The sequence below is a fragment of the Podarcis liolepis genome (assembly GCF_965112155.1).
Source record: "Podarcis liolepis genome assembly, chromosome: 11".
Classification (NCBI taxonomy): domain Eukaryota; kingdom Metazoa; phylum Chordata; class Lepidosauria; order Squamata; family Lacertidae; genus Podarcis; species Podarcis liolepis.
The window spans coordinates 17,006,790-17,028,811 of record NC_139565.1 but is presented as its reverse complement, the minus strand read 5'-3'; the positions used below and the strand labels follow the sequence as shown (position 1 = coordinate 17,028,811).

General features: G+C 44.4%; 1 protein-coding gene across 3 annotated transcripts in view; it reads right to left on the bottom strand.

Annotated features, from left to right (window-relative positions):
* The window catches only part of MARCHF3 (membrane associated ring-CH-type finger 3), a 176,291-nt gene that overhangs the window by 24,838 nt on the left and 129,431 nt on the right, over window positions 1–22,022 (bottom strand). The window lies entirely within an intron of this gene.

Genomic DNA, 22,022 nt, shown 5'->3' with positions numbered 1-22,022 from the left:
ATGACTGCAAAGAAAGAAAGAAAGAAAGAAAGAAAGAAAGAAAGAAAGAAAGAAAGAAAGAAAGAGAGAGAGAGAGAGGTAAGGTTCACAGGCTATGGAGGACTTGCTCACAAATTTATTGACAGCTGCATGAATTGTTGTAGCTGGGAATTGGAAGGGGCAAGCAGAATATAAAATGGAAGAATGGTATGAAGAGGTGTGGGATATAGCTATTAACAAAAAATTAACATGTGCCATTACAGAAAGACGGGGAATATGCTGGAGAAATGATTTTGAGGAGATGTGGAGGATGTTTGTAGAATTTGTACTGTTAAAATGGAAAGGTGTCAAACCATCACAAGAGGTGTTGAAATTTTGGGAGGTTGGATAGTTACAATGGAATGGTTTCAGTGGTGGGGTGCACATGTTTATTCTTATTTATTTATGATTATTACTTTGTCAAAACAAACAACAAACAAAAAAAGAAAAAGAAAATGCTATTAAAAACCACTATTAAAAAGAGGTAAAGTGAAGGTACTTCATCTGAAATAGGGCAAGTTGGGTTTATTTGCTGTTTACATTGACTTTTTTTCATTTATAGGATGCAATACTTGCAAAAAGCTGATAATTCACTCAATGCTATAAAAATTATTTAAGAATTTCTGTGCCACGTTGCAAAACAAAGTCCACACCCCACACACCCTGGTCCAAGGTGGCTTACAATCAAATGGAAAAAGATAGAAAATATAAAACGAGTATATAAAATGTCAAAACAGCAGCATGAAATAACTCAGACCAGAAAACTAAGTCAAATGTACTGTAATTTAAAAGCATTTTAAAAGCAGTATCAGTTTAAAAATCCGCGCCGCCCTCTTTCTCTCAAAGAGAGAAAAAAAAGTATTTAATGCTTATCTAAAAGAAGATAGGGAGGGAGCCAAACAAACCCCTTGAGGGAGGGAGCTTCAAAGATATGAGGTAACTGCTGAAAAGGCTCTTAGAAAAAACTGATCATACAGACCAAGTATATAGGACAGAAAAGCACTTATTCTCACCCTTTCCCAAATCTGGACATTTCACAGCTTATCTGGGGAATGCTGGCTTTTACAGGTGTGTTTTGGAAACTGAAGGTAAAACTAATTTAATGAAGACTAGTAATGGCTCTCTTGTTGAAACAGCATCAATAACCTGCCTATAAGCCTTGTATTGTATTTATATATTTGTGAATGGATGGGCATGGGCATAGGAACAGGCTGAAAAGATCACTTTTTTACAATTTGGCAAACCTCTAGGCAGGGTCTGGGAGAGAGAAAACCACTGCCGTTAGAGGTACCATGAAACCTGTTACTTACTTATTTTTTTTAAGGAGGGAATAGCTGAAATGCAATGCTAAACAGTTTCAGATTACAATGCAATGCATGTATTACAGTGTGGGACCAGGAAACCTAAAAGATCGTTTCCCCCCTTATATATCCAACCAATCATCAAAATTGCCTCCTGCGGATAACATCTTACCAGGAGATGCATGCAATGTAGGAATCTGGCCTTCAGTGTGGTGACACCTACAGTATTTTTCGCCCCATAGGGTGCACCGGCCCATAGGGCGAACCTAGTTTTTTGGGGGGGAAATCAAGGGGGGGAAATTTATCCCCCCCCCAGCCACTTTGGGATGCAGGCATCTCTCTTCGGGATGCAGGCAACTCTGCAAACCAGGTCGGGGAATAGCGGGATGGCGGCGCTCTGCCTCCCCTCTGTCCCCCGAGCTTGTGGGGCTGTCCGATATCTGCACGAAGCCCGGGGCCCGCGGAGCTCCCAAGGCTTGCGGATAGCTTCCTGAAGCCTGGAGAGCGAGAGGGGTCCGTGCATACCGACCCCTCTCGCTCTCCAGGCTTCAGCGAACACCTGCACCCACCCCATAGGACGCACAGACATTTCCCCTTCATTTTTGGAGGGGAAAAAGTGCGTCCTATAGGGCAAAAAATACGGTATTTTTTGGAACTTCCTTCTGTTACATTAGACAGGTACTATCCATGTTGTCTTTTTGGAGCTTCACCTTTCAACAAGGCTTTTAGGTGGCAATATTTATCCTAGCCTGCACATATATTGGAACTATTTTAACTGTTTACACACACACAGACTTTTTGCACTTTTCCTGTTTTATGGTTGTAACTGTTTTGTTTGTTTCATAATTGTATTAAAAAAATATGTACCCCACCCTGGGACGTTATGGTAAAGGGCAGCCAAGAAAGCTAATGAATAAATAAGTTGTGCTGCTTACCAGTAACTGCTGTGTCTCTCTTTTCTCAAACTAGCAGAGCCAATGCACTTAAAATCCTAAACTCTTAAAACGTCTATAGTATCCTAATTCACTTAGATCCCAGCCCCTAGAGAAATAACTGTAGAGATCACTATCCCTGCTTATAGATCGCACGATTGCTGCTATTCAGTTAATTATACGTGCATCTTGCCTTTCAAGGCAACGTACACAGATATCCTCCCTTCTGTTTTATCATTGCAGCCACCTTGTGAGGTCGGTTAGGGTGAGAGAAAGTGACAAGCTCAAGGTCACCCAGTGGAGCTATTACTACTACTTAAGAGAAGAGTTTTGACCACACTGTTTTTCACTGATCATTATACTAGAGGTACAAAAGTATTACACACTCATATCTTGCCGATCAGAAGGTCGGCGGTTCGAATCCCTGCGACGGGGTGAGCTCCCGTCCCTGCTCCTGCCAACCTAGCAGTTTGAAAGCACGTCAAAGCGCAAGTAGATAAATAGGTACTGCTCTGGCGGGAAGGTAAACGGCATTTCTGTGCGCTGCTCTGGTTTGCCAGAAGTGGCTTAGTCATGCTGGCCACATGACCCGGAAGCTGTACGCTGGCTCCCTTGGCCAATAAAGTGAGATGAGTGCCACAACCCCAGAGTCGGCTACGACTAGACCTAATGGTCAGGGGTCCCTTTACCTTTAAAAAAAAACCAAAAAAACCCACACAACTATATGGCTCATGACTTGTATTTTTTCCTGCTGAGTCTAGAGATTTTTCTAGCAACAAATCATGTTCTGAAGTGACTATTCTGTTTGATATTTGGAGTTGTGGCCGGGGTCTCCTCCTGCCTTAGAGCTAAGGATTTGACTAAGTTGACTCTTGTCCTTTCGAAAGTCCTAATTTGCAGCGCCGTATCTCAAAGCACTTTTCACAATGAACTAAGAGAGGGTAAGGCTGCAATTGAGTTTTCTAACCTAAGAAACTTCTCCTGTGTTACTGAGATACTAAAAGTAATATGAAGCCAGTAATAAATCTCAGCCGTTGAGAGGAGGAGGGAAAAGGGCAGAGGAAAAGAAGATGGGAAGAGCCGAAATGTCACCAAGTCCGCACAAAATAGGAAGGAAGATTTGGAAAACAGGAGCAGAGAAAACAAATGTCTCAGTTCCTACAATTGTAGCAAGAAGCTTACAAAAACATAGCTCTAATGGCTACATTTCCCCCTCTAAAGCAGGTTTAATAATATCCCCACCATCCCAAGTTACATTGTATGCTACAAATCATGAACTGGGGAATAAACCAGAAAGGTAACTGTAGCAAAGAAATAGCAGGTCTCATATCTGTAGCCTTTGACTTGCTCTAATTGTTTTTTATCAGACAGTTCAATTACTTTTGAAACCTAGATAGCAGCAAAATTTTTTAAAAAATGAGAAGAATGCAAAATTCTCAAGTGTAAATAACTGTTAAAAAATATTCATTAAAACCACCCAAATAAATGCATCTTTTAGCAGATCCAAGACAATTTCAAGTCATTTTCAGGCTGTGGTTATTTTGTAGGTGGGATTCAGTCACATCCCATGCAATTGAAGCCGATTTAATGTCCTTGTGCAATAAACTCCCTTCCGTAACAACAAGAACAACTTCTGGGGAAATAGACAAGTGTGGAATAGCAATGCTCAGTAAACAGTGGACATTGTCTAACCTCCCAACGCACCTTCTGCAAACAAATCAGGGTGAATGAGAACTGAGGCAAAACTAACAAAATGATTCTGACTAAACATCAGGAAGACCTTTTATTATTATTATTATTAGAAATTAGACTGGCCTCGACCAGAGCCAGGGCCTTTTTGGCCATGGCCCCGGCCTGGTGGCATGCTCTCCCACAAGAGACCAGGGCCCAGTGGGATTTGACATCTTTCTGCAGGGCCTGCAAGATGGAGCTGTTCTGCTAGGCCTTTGCGCAGGATACAGTTTGACTCACTTTCCTTTGTATAAAACAAGCCCGAAGGAGGCCTCCAACCCGCTCACAGGTCCTTGCATAATCAGTGGAAACTGTTGGTCTTGGCAATTATTAACCACTCTCAATTCAACACTGATAATTGCCACCTGCCCAGATTTTAACTTGTCTGAATTAATTTTAAGATGTATTTTAATTAATTGATGTCTGTTTTTATGCTTATTGTGTTGTTTTTATGATGTTAGCCGCTCTGAGCCCAGCCTCGGCCAGGGAGGGTGGGATACAAATAAATTATTATTATTATTATTACCCACCCATCTGGGAGCCTCTCTGGGTGACTTCCAGCACATATAAAAACAGAACAATACTTTCTGATGGTAAGAGCTCAACTGTGGAATGGACTCCCTTGGAAATGGTGAGCTCTTCTTCCTTGGAGGTTTTTGGGTGGCTACCTGCCCTGTAAAGGGATGTGGGTGGCGCTGTGGGTTAAACCACAGAGCCTAGGGCTTGCTGATCAGAAGGTTGGTGGTTCGAATCCCTGCGACGGGGTGAGCTCCCGTTGCTTGGTCCCTGCTCCTGCCAACCTAGCAGTTCAAAAGCATGCAGTGCAAGTAGATAAATAGGTACCACTCCGGCGGGAAGGTAAACGGTGTTTCCATGTGCTGCTCTGGTTCGCCAGAAGCAGCTTAGTCATGCTGGCCACAAGACCCAGAAGCTGTACGCCGGCTCCCTCAGCCAATAAAGTGAGATGAGCGCTGCAACCCCAGAGTCGGTCATGACTGGACCTAATGGTCCGGGGTCCCTTTACCCTTTACCTGCCCTGTATGATCTAGTTGAGATTTCTGCATTGCAGGGGGTTGGACTAGATGACCCTCGGGGACCCTTCCAGCTCTAGAGTTCTATGGTTCTATGAATGCTCAACAAACAGGTCACCTAGAAGCAACCTTTTCTCTTATCACTGGGCTGTTGCCCACAGTGTCACTCAGGAGACAGTAAGGTTCCACCAGCAAAATAGGGGCGGATTCATGGCAATTCCCTGTGCAACTCTCCTTAAACCCATTCCAGAAAGTTGGGGGACCCTCCAGACCAAACATGAGGGAAGCACGTGAATGGCTTCAAATGGTAAAATATTCAGTATGGACTGTCAGGAGTTCAGCCTACACTCGAGTAGGACCCTGGCAGAGACACATGCCCGACTGGCATGTTCCCTCCCTCCTGGTCAATCATTCGGGAGCTTCAAAAGCTTTCTTCAGGCCGAACATCACAGCGACCGATGCCAACTGACACTGGCACACTTAGGGATCCACAGAGTTTGCGCATCATGCGTAACAGACCTCAGCAACTCAGCATTTCGGCTAATCTACTTTATTTACATATAAACACACACGGAGCACTGCAACATGGCTCCCTCTCTCTCTAGCATCAGACAGCAAAGAGAGAAAGAACAAAGGACAATAGTCCCACTTCACGGAACACAGTAACACAAACATCCTGTCTCCATCACTTCCCCCTCTGTGGAGTCAAAACATATACCGTCATGTGATAGACAACAATCCCATGACTGCAATCATGGAGGAGGAATTCTAACATTCATACAAGCTGAAAAATGAAAGTGTGTGAGACTTATTTGTGGCTTTATTTGCTTCATTCTTCAGTGAAAAAATAAAGTTGTGGCACATGTAGATTCCAGGAGTCTTAGATTCTTTGGCTTTAATGCTTTAAAGCACAATAGCTGCACAATTGTAATAACAGAACCAGGAAACCAGGCCTAGATGCAGGAAAGGAGACCTAGAACATTCCCAGAAATTGGCTGTTGAATTGCTCTTCAATGTAACAGGAATTTCTTCTGATGTTCAGCTGATTCTACCATCCTGTACTTAAACCCTTAACACCTTGCCCTCTCTTTTAGGGCAGCAGTAAACAAGTCGTCCTCCCCTTTTTGTGGCATTCAGCTATTTGGAGATGCCCTTATGTTTCCCACTGCTACCACCACCTCAGTTTCCTCTTCTCTAGGCTAAACATACCCAGTTCTTCCAATCTTTTCTCATAGGACTTATTCTCCACATTGCTGGCAATCTTTGTTTCCTTCCTCTGAACCTGTTGCAATGTGCCTGTGAGTCTGTAATCTATTTAACACACACACAATTCAGACGTCTTTCCTCAAGGTTGTATTTCCTTTGTGAGAATAATGAGTTCTGTGACCTGTCTAAATTGCATGTCTTCTTATTTTAATCCTATAAGAGATCGCAACAGTGATTTCTGACGATGCTAACAAGGCCATTCCCTTCCAGAAGGCTAGAAATGCCATTTCACAAACATTCTATTTTGTTTTTCAATATTTCTGTTTTAGGCTAGGAAGGTGCAGCACTTTAAAAAATAATCTGAACATTTCTTAGGGAAGTCTCTTGGGGTTGAGATTGCGAGATGTTTTTCTGTGCCCATTGAGCTGGCACCAGCAAAGACTATGATGTAAAACTTTTCCAAAATAAAATAAATAAAATAAAAATCCATACAGAAAATTCTTCACAATCTAGGATATACATAATCATTTCCTTTAGGCATCACGTCTATCCTGAAGCTCTAACAAAACAGGTAGAGATAAAGAAATTTCATATTCCTGTAATTCCACTTACATTTGCTAAACATCTAGTTGGCCTTTTCCGCCTCAACGTAACACTTAACATACCAGTGAACAAGGAATGCAACTCATACAAGTCAAACACCCCCTCCCTTAAATGCAGTTTAAACTGAACTAGTCAGATTTGTAGGGATGCAGGTGGCACTGTGGCCTAAAACACAGAGCCTAGGACTTGCCGATCAGAAGGTCGGCAGTTCGAATCCCCGTGACGGGGTTAGCTCCCGTTGCTTGGTCCCTGCTCCTGCCCACCTAGCAGTTTGAAAGCATGTCACAGTACAAGTAAATAAATAAGTACCGCTCCGGTGGGAAGGTAAATGGCGTTTCCATGTGCTGCTCTGGTTCGCCAGAAGCGGCTTAGTCATGCTGGCCACATGATCCGGAAGCTGTCTGCGGACAAACGCCAGCTCCCTCGGCCTATAGAGTGAGATGAGTGCGTAACCGCAGAGTCGTCTGTGACTGTACCTAATGGTCAGCGGTACCTTCACCTTTACCTTAGTCAGATTTGTGCTGTAACTTTGCAACAGGTTGGCAGTGGCGTAGCGTGGGTTGTCAGCACCCGGGGCAAGGCAAGTAATTTGCCCCCCCTAACCCGTGGATCTGCCCCCCCTAACCCATGGATTTGCGCCCCCTAACTGGTGGATTTGCGCCCCCTAACCCTAACCCTCAGATGTTGCGCCCGGTGCGGCCGGGCCCCCCTGCACCCCCCACGCTACACCACTGCAGGTTGGGATAAGCATGAAATCTAAAGACCCCAAATCAATCATACACTTCATAACACTTTGCCCTCTGCTATCGAGCAACAGTTCTTCTGACTTCTCCTGTATCTATTTCTTAAAATTTCCAGGATTTTTATTATTAATACATTATGAATTTGAATTATTACATCTGTGTATTGCATCCATCCCACTACATGTCGGATGGCATTTACCAAAAGCAGGGGATGAGAAGTACGTGGAAGAATACCCTAAAGTAGATTTTTGAAGAAGGTATAGGTGGGATTCTACTGACTAGTCCCATCACTGGAAGCCTGCACAAGAACTTCCTTTAGAGCAATGGGCCTTCCCCCATTGCTATAAAATAGACTTTAGGGTAGGGTTCCCAGGTGTCCCTGGTTCCCGGGGACAGTCCCCGGATTTGCAAATCTGTCCCCGGGAAACATGGCAGCAACAGCCTCAGCAGCCCGGAGTCAGCCTGGTAGCACAGTTGGCTCTGGCTGGCTTCAGGAGCTGCTCGCTGCTGTTGGGCCCACCATTTTTCCTCTCTGGAAGTCCCCATATGATGTGTCTTGTGCGTAACACATCATATGGGGACTTCTGGCAAGGAAAAATGGTGGGCGACAATGCAGCAAGCAGTAAGCAGCTCCTGAAGCCAGCCAGAGCCAACTGTGCTACCAGGCTGGCTCTGGGCTGCTGACTGCCGCCGCCGCCACTGCTGAAGGGGAACCAGGGACATCCGGCAGTACAGATCTCCTATCCCCTTCCCTCTTTGTTTTGACTGATCGGGGGAGGCTCGGGAGTTGCGGGTGGTGCGCCGTTGCCCGGTTTTTAAAAAACTCTGCAGATTAATGTTTCACAGGGTGCGAAAGAAGGGCTTTGCACCTTTATAAAATATGCATGTGTGCTTGGGCCCAGGGTCTTTTGCCTCACCATCCCCACTACTGACCCCCTGTTGCTACTCAACTTCAAAATAAAAATAAAAAAGTGTCCCCGGATTCATTAAAAAAAATCTGGTAACCATACTTTAGGGGGGAACCGGGAAACCGCCCCCCCCCAGAACAGTGAACAGAGGGAGGGGGCATCGTTCCATCTGGCAAGCTGAAAAGCTTGCATTTCCGGAACAACCACCATAGCACCTCTTTGAACTGCTTAGATTTAATATCAGCATAAAATGGATTAGTAGGATGGCAACGACACAGGAGAAATTGATACAGCACCTTTTCGAATGCAATGGCAAAAAGTTAACCGGCAGGACACAGTCTGGAAAGAAAATGGCTCTACTCGTGAAGGATGAGAGGTACAACAACTGCCACTGTGGAAACAAAGTGATACTTCGGCCCAGATAAATAATGAAGCTCTTCCATGAAAAGCTCAATCTGTCAACCAGTAGCCATATTCCCTGCCAGAGACACAAATATCTGCCAAGCTCTCCTGGTCTGAATGCAGCCTCCATGCTTCAGAACCACAGAGATGATTTTTCACACACAGCAGAATCTCTTTCGTGCCTGCCGTGCGCTACGTGTGGATATATATTTTTTTTCTACAAGATAGGATGCAAATGCCGAAGATAAACTGCATATACGCGATTGGGAATAAAGGTTTTTTACATTCACCGCTGGCCAGTTGAAGGAAATGCTGACACAGGAAGCCTCACCGGAGGCAACATCTTGAGATCTCAACTCCTTGAGTCTGAATTCACCACTAGGCCCGTTGCATTTTCAGGCACGCTCTTTACCTCTCTTTTTTAGAATATTTTTTATTGGTTTTCCAAATTATTACAGATCAGACCAAATTACTTTAATACAATTTCTTTTTTAAAAAATCAGGTTTCCCGCTTCCACTTCATCTCTTCTTTAATATCCACTTGATCCTTCACTTGAAGTTAGTCCATTATCACAGCTGACCATTATTCTCTCTTTACATACAGTGCCTCTGTTACTTCTCATAAATATAAAACTCATTTCACATGTGTGAAACGTTGTTCTTGGACCTGGTGTGTTCGCTCTTTACCTCTCTTTTTAAAAAAAAATAATATTTTTTAACTTTTCCATTTTAACAATCCAGTAAAAACCACATCAAAACATTCCAAATTATAATACAATCAAAAAAGCCAAATATTCATGCCAAATTATATATCTTTTGGTGACTTCCCACGCTCTGAAGTTTGGGGAGTGATGATCCAGTATTGTACTGCATTCCTTAATTTGTCCAAACAGTCCCACTAAAACATTTCCAATGTTGATCCTTCATTTATTTTTAACAGCCTCTGAATTCATTTAGCAAGCAGGTTAGGCCTTTGTAGTTCTGTGTGAAATATATTAATTTTCTCCTTCTTCATTTTCCTGTTGTAATCCAAAGTTCTCATCGACGCTCATCCATTTTCGCTTTCTGCACAGAAAGGCAATTCTCAGTGCGTCAAATCCAAGACAAAGGGAGATCTAGCCTTCCGCCATTAGTGCCGGGCAGATATCCAAAATTCCCTTCTGCGATCTTGTTCCAGCTCTTTACCACTCTTGACCCAGTCAGATCCTGTAAACAGGAGTAAGTATCTCAACATGCCTTCACACCAGCTTGCCTATTGATTGTTACTGTAAAGGAGGAATGGGGAAACCCCAATGCACAGGTCTAGCTAGGCTTGTCAGGCATCTTCAGTTGACCCATGAGGCCATTTTGTCCATGTCCCAGCCACCTGCTCAAAACCTGACATCATTTATGACATTGATGACACCAGGAAAGCCCCTTTCAAAGATATGGGATGGGCTTCTTGTGATCCAACCGTGTCTTCAGAAGGTCCTCTCAAGGTGCTTCTAACTGGACTTCAGATCTTCAAAGTGGCTTCTGAAGATCCCTGTGGGCAAAAAAAGGCTTCCTGACATCATTGTGACATCAGGAGATGGACAGGTCCACCCACCTGTCTAACATAGCCCATGAAGGGTGAGTGAGAGAAAAACCAGTCCCACCAGGCTTAAAAAGTTCTCTATTCCTGCTCTACAGACCATACAGCTGAATGTGTGCAACGACTGCACTGAAACAATGTATTCTGTAGTGACAACAGGAGGTGTGAATACTCTCAGGGCTGCAAGATGTGCTACAGCTCATTTGTACATACAGTCGTACCTTGGTTCTCGAACAGAATCCATTCTGGAAGTCTGTTTGACTTCTGAAAACGTTCAAAAACCAAGGCACAGTTTCCAATTGGCTGCAGGAGCTTCCTGCATACAATTGGAAGCTACGGAAGCCACGTCAGACGTTCGGTTTCCCAAAAAATTCACAAACTGGAACACATACTTCCGGGTTTGTGGTGTTTGGGAGCCAAAACGTTCAAGTCACAAGGCATTTTTGAACCAAGGTATGACTGTACATGTTTATCACCAGAGGCTGCAGTTATGAAGGAATGATTAGCATGTATTAACCATGGGGTATACTTTTGGAGGATTAATTCAATGGCATTTTAAAAGAAAATTCTGGAACAGAAGGTCTTTGCAAATGCCAAATTTTGCTTGAAGGTGGGGACTAAATGTTCAAATTTCCTTGCATATCACTTATTGCTGTCACCTCAAGGTTAGTCAAACATTCTGGCAAGGCAGTTGGGAAGATGACATTTTAGAAAAAACACACACAAAGCGGCGTGTTAAATTACATTCAGACAGAACTCTTGCGCAGTTCTTGGGCATTTTATGCAAGGTTGAAGGGTTCTGTTGTTAGGATTTATCTCATTTCCTTAGAAAATACCGCTGAGGATAGCAGCTGGATGAAGGTGCTGTTGCAATCCCCGATTACAATTGGGCTGCTTCTAGACATGATTGATTGCAACCCACACCTTGTTCAATTTCCATGAATCCTTGTAATGAGAAACTGTAAGACAACCAAGAGGAACTTGAAAGTGCTTCTTTCAAAGCCGACTGCCAAAGAGTTGGAGGGAAAGTTGTTTGCTTAAAAGGTGACCTGCAGCGTTAGAGAATGAGCACCTGGACTTTTCATTGATTGTGGTGGGAACTGCAGGTGCAGAACCTGAGCTCAATCTACTGGGAACTTCCCTATGCACAACCTCACTGAATTGAGTTTGTTTTCTTTGACCCCTAGTTTCCAATTCTACTTTACTCAAATCAGATTCCTTAAACTGCATTTGGGGTGCAGGTGGCGCTGGGACTAGCCGTTCAGAAGGTTGGCGGTTCAAATCCCTGCGACGGGGTGAGCTCCCGTTGCTCGGTCCCTGCTCCTGCCAACCTAGCAGTTCGAAAGCACGTCAAAGTGCAAGTAGATAAATAGGCACTGCTCTGGCAGGAAGGTAAACGGCGTTTCCGTGCGCTGCTCTGGTTCGCGCGCCAGAAGCAGCTTAGTCATGCTGGCCACATGACCCAGAAGCTGTACGCTGGCTCCCTCGGCCAATAAAGCGAGATGAGCACCGCAACCCCAGAGTCGTCTGCGACTGGACCTAATGGTCAGGGGTCCCTTTACTTTTTAAACTGCATTTGGTCAAGCTATCCTTCTACAGTGGCACCTTGGTTGTTGAACAGCTTGGTTCACGAACAAATCAGCTCCCAAACCCCGCAAACCTGGAAGTACCGTAAGTGTTCTGGTTTGCAAACATTTTTTTGGAAGCCGAACATCCGACACGGCTTCCGTGGCTTCCAATTGATTGCCAGAAGCTCCTGCAGCCAATTGGAAGCCGCACCTTGGTTTATGAATGGTTCCGGGAGTCGAATGGACTCTCAAAATGGATTAAGTTCGACAACTAAGGTACCACTGTATGCATGAACACAGGGATGGCGAAAAGGGATTCCCTGCCCTTCAAATTCTTTTTTCCTGAAACAAGAAAATGAGACCGGAAGCCAAAGTGTGGGATTAAGGTAGCATCTAAATTTGGACCTCACATTAGTATCACAATGGCATCTGGCTACATTCAGGTGCCCAAGACTAGCACTATTGCAAGACTGGATATGACTAAAATAAATAAATAGAAGCACACCACCCCCACACAAATATATTACTGGAAAAACTTCACTATACACAGAACACAACTGAATACATTACATGTTATTTTACCCTCTGGTATAAATTAAGATGTATGATATTAAGCATCAGCAGTTACTGAAAGTGGCATATGCATACATCCTAATATAGCATGCACTAATTTCTCCTAGACATGTTTCTGTTCTAAATGTAGTTTCCAGGCTGTGTTTCAGAAAAGTGCACTGTCAACTTACTCTACAGAGGAAAAAGTCAAGCCAGCAGATCCATTCATGGAGGCAAAGGCTGCACAATGATCTCGATAAAGTGCTGAATGGGCTTTTTGATGCAGACATATGGTAGGTGCTAGCAAGCTGTGAAAGACTCCTGTCTGGGGTGAAATGCAGAGGTGACCATGCACAGAATCAAATTAAAGCTATAGAAAATGTCAGTGGGGAGAGATCTGTTAAGTGGATGGCTATTAACAACAGAGGCAAACAGCAGAATTATTATCCATGCTCCGGTGACCCTAAAATATCACATACTATGGGGTTGTTTTTTCTTTCTCCACAAAGCTCTGCAGAAATGCATTTCTGTAAGCTGTTGTTGTTGTTTAGTTGTTTAGTCATGTCCGACTCTTCGTGACCCCATGGACCAGAGCACGCCAGGCACTCCTGTCTTCCACTGCCTCCCGCAGTTTGGTCAAACTCATGCTGCTAGCTTCCAGAACACTGTCCAACCATCTCGTCCTCTGTCGTCCCCTTCTCCTTGTGCCCTCCATCTTTCCCAACATCAGGGTCTTTTCCAGGGAGTCTTCTCTTCTCATGAGGTGGCCAAAGTATTGGAGCCTCAGCTTCAGGATCTGTCCTTCCAGTGAGCACTCAGGGCTGATTTCCTTCAGAATGGAGAGGTTTGATCTTCTTGCAGTCCATGGGACTCTCAAGAGTCTCCTCCAGCACCATAATTCAAAAGCATCAATTCTTCGTCAATCAGCCTTCTTTATGGTCCAGCTCTCACTTCCATACATCACTACTGGGAAAACCATAGCTTTAACTATACGGACCTTTGTTGGCAAGGTGATGTCTCTGCTTTTTAAGATGCTGTCTAAGTTTGTCATTTCTGTAAGTACGCAGTTTAAATGGGAAGATTCATCTGAAAGTTGCACGAGCCTGCCACAGTCTGAAACACTTGAGGTAGACAAGGATTAGGATAATTCTCCCATCCCCTTAATAAACTGGCAGTAATGTTTACTCATCAATCCTAGGGATGTGGGTGGCGCTGTGATCTAAACCACTGAGCCTCTTGGACTTGCCGATTGGAAGGTCAGCAGTTTGAATCTACGCGACGGAGTGAGCTCCCGTTGCTCTGTCCCAGCTGCTGCCCACCTAGCAGTTTGAAAGAACACCAGTGCAAGTAGATAAATGGGTACCGCTGTAGTGGGAAGGTAAACAGTGTTTCCAAGTGCTCTGGTTTCCATCACGGTGTTCCGTTGCGCCAGAAGCGGTTTAGTCCTGCTGGCCACATGACCTGGAAAGCTGCCTGTGGACAAACGCCAGCTCCCTCGGCCTGAAAGCGAGAGGAGCACTGCAACCCCATAGTCACCTTTGACTGGACTTAACCGTCCAGGGGTCCTTCACCTTTTACCTTTACCCATCAATCCAGCTATCCAACTGTCTGGGATGTCACCTGTTTTCATGACATATGACAATGACAAAAACATCAGGATCGGAAAAATGAATGGCTTCGTACATCTTTCTAATCATCCTGATTCTGAAATGGCAGTGACTTGGAGAGGATCTGCAAAGAGGAGTGGGACAAAATACCTCCTGAGATGTGTGCAAACCTGGCGGCCACCTACAAGAAACGTCTGACCTCTGTAATTGCCAACAAGGGTTTTGCCACCAAGTACTAAGACATCTTTTGCAAAGGGATCAAATACTTATTTCACTCATTATGATGCACAGCAATCTCTGACTTTTGTCTTCTGGGTTTCTGGGGGGTTTTCCTGTTGTTATTCTGTCTCTCACAGCTACAATAAGCCTACCATTAAAATTATGGACTGGTCATTTCTTCATCAGAGGGCAAACAGGCAAATTTAGCAAGGGATCAAATGCTCCCCCCCCCACTGTATACTACCAGATCTTAATTTATACTCACATATATCAGTATATAGTCTTGAGCCTCTCTTGTTTTGTACAAAAGAAATAAATAGTTCATAGAACCATAAAATTGTAGAGCTGGAAGGGAACATGAGGATCATCTAGTCCAGGGTTTCCCAATGTCAGGGAACTGCCATCAGAGGCACGGGAGAAGGAGAGGGTCTCTGATTCTGCAGGGGAAGGTCCAAGCGCTAGAGGGAGACTCAGCCGGGAAGAAGGGGAAGAGAATGAGTGTAACACCAGGGATCCAGGAGAGCAACGGGACAGGGAGGTGCAGGGGCTCCAGGACTCTTCACTGGAAGTTAGCGAGGAGAGCCCAAGCACCCCGCTGCCCACGCCCACCCTGCGCAGGAGACTCCCGTGCAGTGAGAGGCGGAGACGATTGGGCGTCAAACAACTCTTATGTTGGCAACGCTTTAAGAAACGCCCACAGACAGATTCTACGAGTGACTAAGGGCAGCCATGCTGAGATGGGCTGTGCAGTCCGGAGGGTTTAACCAGGCAATCTAATGCTCAAACGGAGCAGGATTACGCACGAGTAACTCCCAACCCATTATACCCAACCTTGGGTCTCCAGCTGTTTTTGGACTATAATTCCCATCATCCCTGACCGCTAATCTTGCTAGCTAGAGATGATGGGAGTTGTAGTCCAAAAGCAGCTGGAGGGCCAAGGTTGGGGAACCCCGATCTAGTCCACCCTCCTGCAGGAATCTCTTGCCCAGTGTGGGGCACAAACCCACAACCCTAAGATTAAAGAGTTTTGATTTTACACAGCTAACGAGAATGAACACTGAGCACTTCTTAAAGGAAAGTGTGCCATTTTTGTACAGGCACTTTTCAGAACAGAAGCAAATGTCAAGCAATCATTTGCCTTAGGTGGATTAAATGGGAACTCTTGACCTTCTCTGGATGAGCAATTAGCATATAGTGAACACATCTCATAAGACTCTGCACATATTCTAGCTAGCCTGAAGATCTAAGTGCAATTTCCAACACTCAGTCATTTAAATCCTTGGGGAATTTTAAATTCATCAGCTATTTAAATAGGAATGGATCCACAGCTAGAGCTTGAATATTTGGGTTTATCAGTCCTATCCTAACCATGTTGATTCAGAAATAAGTGTCACTGACTTTAATAAGACTTTGGCCTAGCTATATTTGCGTAGGATTACAGATGTACACACCTCGATCCTAAAATGCTGAGACGTTAAACCACCATGTTCAATCAAAGGCACTCCCCAAGTAAGTGTGCATAGCATGTCAATCCTATCCAGAATAATTTGGGGAGCAGATTCCATGCACTTAGTGGAATTTATTTCCAAGGAAACGTATACAAAATCTAAATCTTCACCGGTGAAAATCAGCAATGTTTAAGGGACAAAGTAGGCTCAGGCTAAACACACAAGCTGGATAACTTTGTAGATTTGGCTGTAAACGTACGAGATCAGTACAGAGTTTTCCAGCAGACTGCAACATCAAATGCTCAGCCTATCAGATATAAGGGGGAAGGTTATAAAGGACATGGGATGACCACCATCGGCAACAGAAGCCATTTTAAAAGGTCACAGCATGTTTTCAGCTCATGTTAAGAGAAATCCACATCCTAGAATCAATACGCAGGCTTTATCGTAAATTGGTTTACTTCATCACAGGCAAGAAGACACTAAAGTCATTGTTTTCTACCAGCTGCCAGGAAATATGCAAGACAAAGAGTAGGATTTGGGAGATTTAAAAATGTCAAATTACAGTAATTGGATAAATATACACTTCTTAATCTGGACTTTGAAAGCTGTCAGGCTTTTTCTAAAAGAGTATGCGGCAACAACGCTCAATGGAAGTTCATAATGAGAACACATAACAGAGTGTGTGCATGAGCAAGCTAGAAACCCAAGATTGGTGCAGGAGTAGATGGTGTGGGAGGTAGCCAGATTAGGAGTTTTTATGCCACAGTGGCTCCTGAGCTACGTATATCACACCAAAAAAAAAAAATGTTTTTGGGGTGCTAGCAACCATTTTTAAGTTACCACTCAGCTGAGGTATATAGGATATAGCTACAAGGCCTCATGTAGATCTCCTGTTGCTACTGGGATCATTATTAAAGGTAAAGGGACCCCTGACCATTAGGTCCAGTCGTGGCCGACTCTGGGGTTGCGGCGCTCATCTCGCTTTATTGGCCGAGGGATCCGGTGTACAGCTTCTGGGTCATGTGGCCAGCATGACTAAGCCGCTTCTGGCGAACCAGAGCAGTGCACGGAAACGCTGTTTACCTTCCCGCCGGAGTGGTACCTATTTATCTACTTGCACTTTGACGTGCTTTGGAACTGCTAGGTTGGCAAGAGCAGGGACTGAGCAACGGCAGCTCACCCCGTCGTGGGGATTCGAACCGCCGACCTTCTGATCGGCAAGTCCTAGGCTCTGTGGTTTAACCCACAGCACCACCCGTGTCCCATGGGGATCATTATTACCAGACCCCAAACATAGGAAGGTAAATGGCGTTTCCGTGTGCTGCTGTGGTGCGCCAGAAGCGGTTTAGTTATGCTGGCCACATGACCCGGAAGCTGTCTGCGGACAAACGCCAGCTCCCTTGACCTATAGAGCGAGATGAGCGTGCAATCCAAGTCATCCCTGACTGGACCTAATGGTCAGGGGTACCTTTACCTTTACTATTTACACACAGAGTGGAGCCCTTTCAGCTTTTCCAAGCTGTTTATTCTAGCTGGACATCATCATTTTTATTCTGTCCTAATGTCTCTCACTGCTCTCGTTTCTTACTCTTTGAAATGAGCTTTTAAAAGAAAAAGATAAATCTTTCAGCCCTGCCTTTAACCACCTCAGGAGAGTGTAATGAAGTTGTCCCCTGTTTGGCTTCAGCAGGGTGGAATGCCAGCTCTTGCCTCCATTAGCCCTTAAAGCCAGTGGGCCATTTCGTCTCGCTGATTACATGCCGAAAACCCCTTTTCCCTTCTAGCCTTGACAGTGATCTCTTTGTGAACTGTGTCGGAGAGCATCTGGCCTTCTGCTGCGGTAACAGGATACCAAACTCCTGCTTCGCTGAACAGCGGAGGGCTGGGATGTACAAAAGGGAGGACGGAACGGAAGTCGGTTCAAAGCTTTACATGGAAAAACAGTCAGATGAGCTTCATATTTCAGTACAAGGCTTCAGAAAGCTTTCAATTACCAAGCAAGCTCATCTTAATCCTTTCATGCTTGAAGCTGACTGCCCATCCCCCAGCAACAGCTTCCCAGCTGCCCAGTGACTGGTAAAAAGAGAGAGAGAAGAAAGTAACAAGTCCTAATCAATGATGTTTATTGCAGGGCTCAAGACGCAAAGTTGAGTAGGAGCATCAAAGGATGGCTTGCATGTATTTTTATATTGCATGTTAACTTTTATTTTACTAGATTATAGCATCCCCTGCATTTTCTTTTAAAGTACATGTTCAATATCTGAGGGACTGTGTTTACGTGTAACACGCCAACCCAGAAATGTCATAAAGATGTCACTGAAATGCCACTAAAAGGGCAGAATGGGGGCACGGTGTTTGCAGGCTTTTTCAACAGGTTTCCATTATACGTGGTTTTACTGATGCGTGCGGTGCCTCAGAACATAATCCTCGCACACTGACACCGGGTATAGGGGGCGCTGAGGGCTACAGCCCCCCTAAATATTTTGAACCAGGGGGCCCAGCCCCCAATATTCAGGGGGCCGACATCCCCCACCACCGCCCTCCGGGTGCCTCACTCCCCACCCGGGAGGGAACAAGTGAGGGGGAAGAAGAAGAAGAAGAGGAGGAGGAGTTTGGATTTGATATCCCACTTTATCACTACCTGAAGGAGTCTCAAAGCAGCTAACAATCTCCTTTCCCTTCCTCCCCCACAACAAACACTCTGTGAGGTGAGTGGGGCTGAGAGACTTCAGAGAAGTGTGACTAGCCCAAGGTCACCCAGCAGCTGCATGTGGAGGAGCAGGGAAGCGAACCCGGTTCACCAAATTACGAGTCTACCGCTCTTAACCACTACACCACACTGGCTCTCTGTGTGTACTGTCCCCCAGCGCATGCCCTGCGGCATGTCCCACTGGACGGGACATGTCACATGACATCACATGGTGTGTCACATGATGCTTCCCCCTCCAATGTGGGGGGGGCACAAGTTGTCACTCCTGCCCTCACATAAATGGGGGGCTGCCTGTATATAGTCCTTTATGATCTGGTAAGAGGTAACACAATTCTTTGTTACAAGAACACAGTAGTAACTTATAAAGTAACCCACGACTCTATTTTTAAATTTATGTGTACCTGAGCACTGGAAATAAAAATATCGACCTGGAAATTCATGCCCAAATTCCTTATATTACTGACACCCAGAGTATAATCCAGAAACCATTCACTCTTTACTATGTACTAAAGTCTGTGGGTATACTCAAAAATAAAACTTTTCTAGTCTTGTGATCCATGTCACTGAATTTAATCTTCTAGAAGTTCTACTGTGCTTTCCACAAGAAGCAGCAATGCAGAAATGGGCTGTCCATTTCATATAGGACTCTATGATAAGACATGTTTCTGTCACGTCTTCATGCAGTGTGTCTTACTCTTTCATATTATGTTTAAGCAGAAAAACACAAAAGAGAAGAAATGGCATTTATCGGATCAGTGAATTATCAAATTTTGTCATGATGGAGGTCCTCCAAGTCAGGAAAATCACTCGTTTCCCCACATATAATTAAGACAAAGCAAATTTGCCTGCAACACCTATTCGTTCCTTCATTCATGACTGGATCGGCAGTTAATATGGGAGTCATTCCACATGTGCAAACTTAGCTAAATGTAACATGAAAGGACAGTTTGAATTAAAGACAAAAATACTAAGTCTGATGTGGAATTCTGGGCACAGAAAGAACTGCTACATAACAAACCAACTTACAAATCTGTGCTTGGTCTAAGAGGGATGAGGACCTGTGGACCTTCAACTCCCATAATCCCTGACAACTATTATTATTATTATTATTATTATTATTATTATTATTATTATTACTATTACTATTATTACTATTATTAGATTTTATATACCGCCCTATACCCGGGGGTCCCACTACAGGTTCCCATCCCTGGACTAACACTATCAGCTTAATGACACTGTGATCCTCTTGTGCAGAAAATATAGGGTAACTCTTATCTATTAGTGTGTTTGAAAGCTTAAAAGCTGGCATTGGAATTTCAGATGGGTGTCTTTTCTACTTGGAGATGCCAGGAATGGAAACTGAGACCTGGTGCAGGAATTCCACATAAGGAAGGACATGAACTCACTTTTATTACTAGCGTGGCCAAATGTAACATCAAATGAAGGTTTGAGTCTGTTTTAAAAATCTGCTTTGCAGGGTAGCTATCAGGCGTCAGGGAATCCTATCCCCTCCATGGTAGGCTGCCAGGAATAGATAGTCAAGAAAGGCTCTTACCAATGTCTTTTATTCAATATTCACAGAGAGAGGCTTAGAAATGCAGCCTCTTGGAGTAATGGCATTTCTCCGAGTAATCTCCACCCCCTTCTCTCCTCAATCGCCAACAGCAGGCATAGGCAAACTCAGCCCTCCAGATGTTTTGGGACTACAACTCCCATCATCCCTAGCTAACAGGACCAGTGGTCAGGGATGATGGGAGTTGTAGTCCCAAAACATCTGGAGAGCCGAGTTGGCCTATGCCTGGTCAATAGCATCACACACCTTATGGTGGCCACTTAAGGCCGTTTGCTCTCCTACTTCCAGTGCTTGCCGGGTTCTGGGAGAAGAGGGATCTGGAATGCTTTCTAGTAATAACGTGTTAGCCAGCTGCCCCTCTGGCTCTGCCACCTCCTCCTCTCCCATTATTTCCCAACTTCGCCCCTCATCTACCTCTGAGCATTGACCTCCCGCAAACCACTGTTGTAAATCTATACTGTCTTCCTCTTCTCTGGAAGGTTGAGGAGGCACAGGCAGTCTACACCATTTCTCCTCCTATCCTGTCCCTGACAGTAGCACAAACCACACTTTGCTGGTTGGGAGAAAAAGCAAACCATGATATGCCTCAAACCAGGAATGGAAGCAGGGAATTGCCATGCATAAAAGTCCAACGAGAAGGAGAGAGAATGTGTGCATCTGAGGCCCATCCCAGTCTCATGCGCATGATGCTAGACCATAGTTTAGTGGTTGCTTTCTTGGGTCCAGCTGGGAGGAAAGAAGAGAGTTAAAATTCTACATGGGTCTGATACATCAGAATAAAGTATTATTAAAAAGTGGGGAGTGCTGTGCTATATTTTGGCCAGTGAACTGCAACTTCCTTTGGAAGACCAAGTTTTTACAGCAGTAGATAAGGCATGCACCGTCAGCAATGCACATTGCAAATGTGGTTTTTTGTTTTCGTTGTTGCAGTAAAATATAAACTGGTCCGCCTTCAGAATGCCTATTCACTATATCACTTCCGTTACATTTTTATGCCTGATCTTGTGAGAACAGAATCTCTGCTATTTGGTTAAAACTTCTGCCGCCTGCAGGAAACAAGCCTCTTTTATATTGCTCATACAATTCTTATCTATAGCACTGTGGTCTTTTAACAGGAAAAAGAAATGAGAAAAATCTAATCTCTCCCACTAGGGCCAAAAAAGAAAAGAAAAAGATGCCTCTTATCAAAAGGAAGATCAAAACATCATGCAAAGCCTGGCATCTGAATTTTCATTTTCCTGGTTCCATTTCCTCACAATTATAAAGTATGCAGCTGACCTCGTAAACTCCACTCTAGGATTATTGTTCCACACGGAAAAAGATCTTAGGCTAGACTGTGAAATAATAAGAGAGGACCTATAATGACTGGCCTTTGTTTAAAAAGCTATGCTCTAGGTTTACTCTGAAAAAATGGAGCACAAGTACGTTGTGGTAAGATAAAAATGGAAAGGAAGCTGTGAACCAGGGGTAGGCAAACTAAGACCTGGGGGCTGGATCCGGCCCAATCGCCTTCTAAATCCTGCCCACGGACAGTCCAGGAATCAGTGTGTTTTTACATGAGTAGAATGTGTCCTTTTATTTAAAATGCATCTCTGGGTTATTTGTGGGGCATAGGAATTTGTTTACCCCCCCCCCCAAAAAAATATAGTCCGGCCCCCATAAGGTCTGAGGGACAGTGGACCGGCCCCCTGCTGACCCCTGCTGTAAACTGAAGCCTTTAAGCCCACCTGCTTTGCGCAATGAATGAGGCATAAGGCTAATGTCAAGTCAAGGCTGATTCTGGCACAAATCCACGTTCTCTGCAAAGCAAAACAAAAAAAGCTACAAGAGACTGGAGGATTAAGCGTGTCACAGAAGTCGTCTTGTCCAACAGCTCATTGAAAGGTGTACC